This window comes from Daphnia magna, linkage group LG7, assembly GCF_020631705.1.
Source record: "Daphnia magna isolate NIES linkage group LG7, ASM2063170v1.1, whole genome shotgun sequence".
NCBI lineage: Eukaryota > Metazoa > Arthropoda > Branchiopoda > Diplostraca > Daphniidae > Daphnia > Daphnia magna.
This window is the reverse complement of record NC_059188.1, coordinates 8,180,358-8,188,456: the sequence shown is the minus strand read 5'-3', so window position 1 is coordinate 8,188,456 and position 8,099 is coordinate 8,180,358.

The window sequence follows — 8,099 nt, the reverse complement described above, 5'->3', positions numbered from 1 at the left end:
GAAAAAGGTTGGAGAGTACTGCGAAAGATCTTGAAGAATCTTACGTAGACAAGAGTATTGAGGCAGTTAAAGAAGGTAGCGAAAAAAGTGAAGACGACGAGTTGGAGAGTACTGCGAAAGATCTTGAAGAATCTAACGTAGACAAGAGTATTGACGACGCACACGAAAGTAGCGAAGAAAGCGAAGAAGAGGAAAACGGGGATAGCACTGACGAGGAGCAGTTATTTGCAGATACCGATAGTGATTCAGGTACTGGCATTATGCCTCCTCAGATAAAGTTTTTGAGTCCCAAGGTCTTTAAGGCAACGCCGGAAGATGACGCCTTCGACTGGCTTGAGCGTTACGAGTCAACGGGAGCGTACAATCAATGGGGCGATACGGAGCTAAGGGCGAATTTCAGCATGTATCTGGATGGAGCGGCAAGAAAATGGTACCTGTGCTCCACTCTTCCGACGGAGTGGCGTGATTTACCCATACGACCGGGGGTTGGCCTCAACGCAGCTGATCTTCCGGCAGTAACTGGAGTCAGAACACTGTTTTTGAAAGAATTTCAGCAACAAAACTACAAACTGTTCCAGGAAACACGCTTGCGGAACCGGGTTCAAGGTATCGAAGAAGCGACAACTAACTACTATTACGATGTTATTGATCTTTGTAGGGTGGTGGATCCAACAATGGCGGAAGCCACCAAAGTCGACTATCTTTTTGGGGGATTACGGCCCTCGTTGGTCGAAAAATTGTACCCGTTACAACCCAAAACAGGCGAAGAATTTTTAGAGGCGGCGAAACGGTTTACTGATGCCAAGCTCTTGGCCAATAGACGAAACTGGCCGGACGCGGTGCTCGGGGTGGCAGCAACCAGAGTGGCGGATGTTCCAATTGATTTCATTCGGACCCTTCCAAAACCAGCTCCAACTGTGGCTGATACGGAATTATGGAAAGTAATTAAAGAACTGCAAGGTGCGGTAGAAAGTTTGAAGATTCAAGCAACTCCACCTCCGAAGAGACCAGGAAACGAGAAGACAGTTACGTGGGGAGAGTCGGAGAGAATCTACAGAAACAATAACGGAGTACTCAAATGTTACTGTTGTAACGGAACGGGGCACATGGCCCGGAATTGTTGGGAAAATCCGCAATCTGCTCGTTTCCGACAACGATCCTACTCAGGTCCTCCTGGCCCACAGAGAGGGCCGTTGGGTCCTCCCGCGCCAATCAACATCGTGTCCCAGCTAGCCGAGACGACTGCAGATTCATCAACACAGGAGGAGATAAAGGAGCAACCTATCCTTAGACTAGATTTCAGCAAGCTGATCAGAGAAGAAGTCACTTGTGGAACACGGCAAGTAATGGCAGTCGTCGACACAGGGGCAGCACTGACAGTTATATCACCGGAGCTGCTACGTGCATCCCAGTTCGTGCTGCGTCCATGGGACGGACCGCGGGTGGTGATGGCTAATGGAGAACAAGCAACGTTGATGGGAGCAGCCACCATTTCGGTCAACCACAAAATGGGAACAGCAACTGGCGAAGCGGTGGTATTTGGGATGGACGGAATTGATTTGATTTTGGGCAATGATTTCCTGAAACAGTATGGCAAAGTACAAATTGATTATCGAGAGCCGAAGGCCTCAATTACTTTTGGAGATCAGCCTCTTGCAGCCATTACATCGCAGCGGACAGATCACCAAACACGGTCGGTTAAATTGATTACCAACGCTGATGTAACAATCCCTTCTTTCTCAGTGGCCAATGTGATGACAGTAGCGCCAGCTTTACAGGCGGAGAACTTTTGTTTCGAACCATCAGGAAAACTTCTACAAACCAAGGGAGTGTCGGTGGGACACGCGTTACTGGCAACCAAAGTGGATTTCACCCCGTTGGCCAATTTAACGTCGACTAGCGTGTGGATTCCAAAGGGGACGACATTGGGAGTCATCAGTGGTTACGACGGAGAAGTGCTGAGCTGTGGCCTAACGACAAAAGAAGAGAACTCCCCAATGACCAGACCACCAACAAAGGAAGAAGTGAATCAGCGGAGGAGACTCATAGACGACCTCAAAAAACAAGTAAATCATGGCATTCCGAAAGACAAACGTGAAAAAATGTTCCAATTGCTAGAAGAAAATTTGGAATGTTTTGCGGCAAACGCTTCGGAAGTAGGCCGCTGCAACATATCCGAACATAACATTGAAACGGGAGATTCCCCGCCAATCCATCAGGCCCCGTATGCCAGCGCGTGGAAGGCTAGAACCATCGTGAACGAACAAGTAAAAAGTTTGGAAGAGGCGGGAATTATCGAAATTTCGGACAGCTCGTGGTCCGCACCGGTGGTGCTAATCAGAAAGAAGGATGGAACATGGAGATTCTGTGTCGATTACAGAAAGCTGAATTCAGTCACGGTACGGGATGTTTATCCTCTACCAAGAATTGCGGATGTGCTGAGTCGATTGGAAGGAGCAGAATTTTTTTCCATCCTCGACTTACAAGCCGGATATCATCAGATTCCGGTGAGAGACGAGGACCATCACAAGACTGCCTTCATTACGGCTGATGGGTTGTACCAGTTCAAGGTACTCCCATTTGGCCTATCGAACGGTCCCAGCTCATTCCAGCGGTCCATGGATATTATACTGGCCGGACTTCGATGGACAGCGTGCCTCGTCTACTTGGATGATGTTATAGTGTACTCGTCAACAATCGACCTCCATGTCGAACGACTAAGGTTGGTATTGGAGAGTTTAAAGAAAGCAGGCCTTAAGTTGAAGGTGTCCAAATGTCATTTTGCGGAAACCAGTTTGAAAGTATTAGGTCATGTAGTGGATGCGGATGGTATTCGTCCAGACCCGGACAAATTAGCAGCGGTAAAGGAGTTCCCACCGTGCAACGAAGGAAAGACGGTGGCTCTTAAAGTGAAGAAAGTACAGAGCTATCTTGGCCTGTGCTCTTATTATCGTCCACACATCAAAGATTTTTCTATAATTGCACGCCCGTTAATTTTGTTAACCAAAAAGGATGCAGTGTTTGATTGGGGTCCTGACCAGGAGTCCAGCTTCAACACACTGAAGCAAGCGCTGCTTGCAGCCCCAGTCCTGGCTCATCCGAATTATGACCTACCAATGGAAATCATTCCCGATGCCTGTGGCTACGGCATTGGTGCGGTATTGGCACAACGAGTGGAAGGGCAAGAACATCCGTTGGCCTATGCCAGCCGCCTGTTAAGCAGCTCCGAAATAAACTACAGCATCACCGAGAAAGAATGCCTGGCCTTGGTTTGGGCCTTAAAAAATTTAAAGGTTATGTATGGGGATGCAAGATCGTGGTAGTTACAGACCACCAGGCGCTGTGTTGGTTGTTAACCAAACGAGATCTCGCTGGACGGCTAGCCCGTTGGAGCTTGTCGATACAGGAGTATGACATCGAAATCCGGTATAGAAGCGGAAAACTCCATGACAACGCAGATTGCCTCTCGCGATGCCCTTTACCCGTGACCGAAGACCAAGAAGAAGATCGCTGTGTGGCCATTGGACTTGTGGGGAGTGGCAGATCGGTGGATTTTGGACCGGAGGAAGAATTCGTTGCGGAGCAGCGTCGGGTTCCGCGGTGGCGTCGTCTGATGGACCAGTTGGAAGCAGGTCGTGCAACGTTAAAAAACTTCTGTCTATTCAATGGGCGACTATGCTTACAGACCATTAAAAACGGTAAACAGTATCGTCGCCTGTGCGTCCCACGTTCCTTTCGGGAACGCGTCGTAAAGGCATACCATGACGACTTGATATCAGGGCATATGGGAGTTCGACGCACCCTAACGAAAATTGCTAATTGATTCTTTTGGGAGCGTTTGGCGATTGATGTTACGAATTATGTGCAATCATGTCCTAATTGCCAGGGTCGAAAAGGAGTGAACAAACGGCCAGCCGGTTTCCTGCAGTGTATTCAGGTGGCACGTCCATTTCAAAAGGTGGGAATCGACCTCTTAGGTCCGTTTCCTATGTCCAACACCGGAAATAAGATGATCATCGTTGCTGTTGACTACTTAACGAAGTGGGTGGAACTACGGGCCATGCCCAACGGAAAGGCGGATATGGTGGCAACATTTTTCGTTGAACAAATTGTGCTGCGTCATGGAGCACCGGAATCCATCATTTCGGATCAAGGGAAATGTTTTATAGCTGAGCTTACCCAAGAAGTCATGAAGAATCTTGGAACCAACCACAAGACAACGTCAAGTTACCATCCACAGGCAAACGGATTGGTTGAGCGAATGAATCACACCTTGGCGGCTATGCTCTCAATGTATGTCAGCGCGGACCATAGAGACTGGGACGAGGCATTACCTTACGTCTGTTTTGCTTACAACACGGCGCGGCAGGAATCTACGGGATATTCACCATTTTTTTGCTTTACGGGCGTGAACCAATGTTACCTATTGATTTGGAATTAGGTGCGGATGCCAACCCTCGGCTGGTTACGTCGGGAACGGCTCCGGATTATGCAACCCAGGTTGTGACCGAATTGGCGAAGGCTCGAGCATTGGTGCACACGCGATTGGGAGTCGCCCAGGACAACCAGCGACGAGAGTATGACAGTCGCCACAGAGAGCTTCAATTTCAAGTAGGAGACCAAGTCCTGGTGTACAAACCCTTTCGAAAAGTAAAACGAGCAGAAAAATTGCTTCATCGCTGGCAAGGACCGTTCAAAGTGATCCGACAGACAACTCCCGTGAACTACGAAGTGAAGTTAAGTTCCGGATCAAGAAAATCGGAGATTGTGCACGTCGTAAAAATGAAACTTTTTCACGACTTGGTCGAACGAGGTCCAAATTTGAATACGGAATCCACAGAGGCGACACGTGAGACACCTCTACCAAACGCCCCTCAACCACCTGTGAGGATTCATCGGGAGACGGGTACGGATAATGGAAACCACGGTGAGAGGGCTGCAGTTTTATCCGACAACAGCGTCCATCCAGTACCGTCATCTGGGGGAGTTCGTCAGCCAGAGACAGCAAGCAGGCCGACCCGCCTACCCACAAGGATGCAGCCGGCTCGTCGAGCTGGTCGACCGAATCGTTACCTCGCTTTGTTGCTGCCTTACACAATTTGTGTATTGGCCTTTCTCGGGTCAGTCAATGTAGATGCGTTGCTTGTCCGAGACACCGTGATTTTCAATGAAAAGCCAGGTGTCGCGTTCGGAGAATCATTCTGGACAGTCATAACAGACCTCGATATACGACCGGCAGAGGCAGTGGTTCAGACATTGAAAGTGAGGCTGAAGGAGTACGCGGACATGGCCGTTAAATGCCGTAAAACAGGAAATCAACAAGGTGCATCGGCGGCCAAAAAACTTGATGTCAAGTGTCATTGGTTTGAACGTGAATTAAATCAATCCGAACATCGACTAGCAACTTTTCGGGACGCCATTGGTTCTCCTTCCAAACAACGTCGAGCGGTGATCGATGGCGGCGGATCAGCGTTAAAGTGGCTATTCGGAGTAGCCACCCAGGCTGATCTCGCTGGATTGAATAAGAAGATCACCGGCCTTACACACCGGGAAAATGAAATAGTCCATTTGATGGACCAGCAGGCAACTGTAGTGAACGAATCACTTTGGGAGATCCGGACAAATACCAAGCTGATCCAGGAGTTGGAAGGGCAAACGGCGGAACTAACAAAGAATTACAAAAATTTACTTGGACGAATGGCAGAGCGTCAAGCTTACATGATCGAGTATTTCGATTTTTTCATCAATCTAGACACAGCATTCGAGTCGATGGAAGCGAGCCTGCAGTGGCTTCGAGACTTGGCAGACGCTCTTGACGAAGGGTTGGCCCTCTTGGCAAACGGCCGATTAGCGCCTCAGATATTTCCACCTGCTCAAATGGCTTCGGTGTTGAAAGCAGTTAATCGACAACTACCCTTGGGTTGGGCAGTATCGAGTGAAGAATTATGGGTGACCTATCGTGAAGCTATGGTGACGGTGGCAGCGGTGGAGGGACGTTTTCGTCTCTTTATCAAAATTCCGATCTACGATCACGCACAGCAGTATACCCTGTTTGAAATTTTCAGTTTACCACGAGCAACAGACAATGGCACCCATGGAGTGGCGATCGGGGACCTTTCATACAGGTTTAGGAAAACGGGGAGCACGGAAATCCTGTGCGATTTCGTTATTCACCAATGACGCCAACCGTAAGCTAACGCAATGCAGACAACAATTTAAAGAATGGAAAGGATCCGAAGTAGCTTATCTTGGAGAGAATCGCTGGGTGTTCTCAGCCGTTACAGCTCATGAGGTGGTGTTCTCATGTCCGATCGGTAGCAGCCAAGGGCCCCCGCAATCACTGTTGCTGCCTCCGTTTGGGATTTTTGATGTCCCTCCTGGATGTACGGCTCGAACGGAAGACTGGGTCTTCCCCGCCAGTTTAGACGGACGATTGGAGGCCTCGTTAGATCCTCTGGTGGCACCCACGCTGGCCGCAGTGGGGTTTAATGTAACAACGTTCAAATCGGTCGCCATCATTGAGCTCCCGAAGGCGAATGCCACATCAATTAATTTCATCAGCGACCTACTGCGCCGAAACGACGGCGCTCGTGCGTCGTCTGAAATGACAGGATTCCAGATTCAAGAGTTAATGAAGAAGACGACCGAAGAATTTCAGCGGTCGGAGCCAAGATATCCGTTTGAACTTCTGATCATGTTACTATTACTAGTGGTGGCAACAACTTATCTCAGTTACCAAACTGTTTGGCTGAGAGGCCGTATGAGGGCCCACGAACAATTAGATGTTCAAGACGATCACTTCCTACCGCACCTCGAACAGGTGGCGGAGGTTTGACACGACATTTCCTTTTTTTTTGAATGCTTCTTTTGGGGTGTTCGTTTGGAATTTTTTGTTTTCGGGATTTTTTGTTTGTTCTTTATTTTGGTGTGTTGGGTTTGCTGATTTAGGGTTTTAATACTTTTTGGGGGTTACCGTTCTGGGGGTTTTATTTTTATCAAGCAGTCGGGGGCGACCGCCTTCACGAGGGGGGATCTGTCACGTGGAGATCACGTGACATACGCGTGAGACCCACCCCACACTCACCTCCTTCTTGGAAACAAGCAAGGGCGAATGTACGAGTACATTCGACCTTGTTTTGTCTGAATGTTGCGGTAGCATCACAGGACGCTTGCACCTTCTCTAACGCTTCGGGGAAACAAGCAAGGGCGAATGCACTCGAACGTTCGGCCTTGCTTTGTAGTAAATGGTTAAGGGTATCTTCTTCTTTTGTAGAAACAAGCAAGGGCGGATGTACTCGTACAACCGACCTTGCTCAGTAATAAGTCATACGGGTTATTTCGATTGTTCGTAGAGACAGCAAGGGCGAAAGCACTCGATGATTCAACCTTGCTGTTCACCTACCATAAATAGGCGGTGTAGTGTCTCTTGAATGCAATGTTCTTACTTGACGTCTTACCGTGTGGACGTCCTAATACACTCGTGTTACACATCACCCCCAAGTGTAACAATAATCTAATTCCTCTTTGAAGAACTCACATTTCGTTTTTTGCAGTTTTAACCCTGCTGTTTTTAAAATGCAGAATACTTGTTCTAAGTGTGTTATATGCTCATTTATCGAGCTACTAAAAACGATAATGTCATCTAAGTATACTAATGCAAATTTGTACAGTACAGTTTTAAGAATGGTATTCATTGCACGTTGAAATGTACTTGGTGCATTTGTTAAACCAAATGGCATACGGTTGAACTCGTACTGTCCAAATTCACATATAAAAGCCGTTTTATATTTATCTTTTTCTTCAATTTCTATTTGCCAGTAACCGCTCAAAAGGTCCAATGTTGAAAAATACATAGACCCGCACAATGCATCTACAGTGTCATCTATTCGTGGTAAAGGGTACCTGTCCTTTATTGTAATTTTATTAAGTGGTCTATAATCTATGCAAAGTCGAAGCTCTCCATCCTTTTTTGGTACCATTACAATAGCTGCAGAAAATGGGCTATGACTGTCTCTAATAATTTTGTTTTTTAACATTATCTCTATTTTTGATTTTACGGTTTCTTTTAACGCTTCTGGGGTTCTCCGAAGTCTTTGATT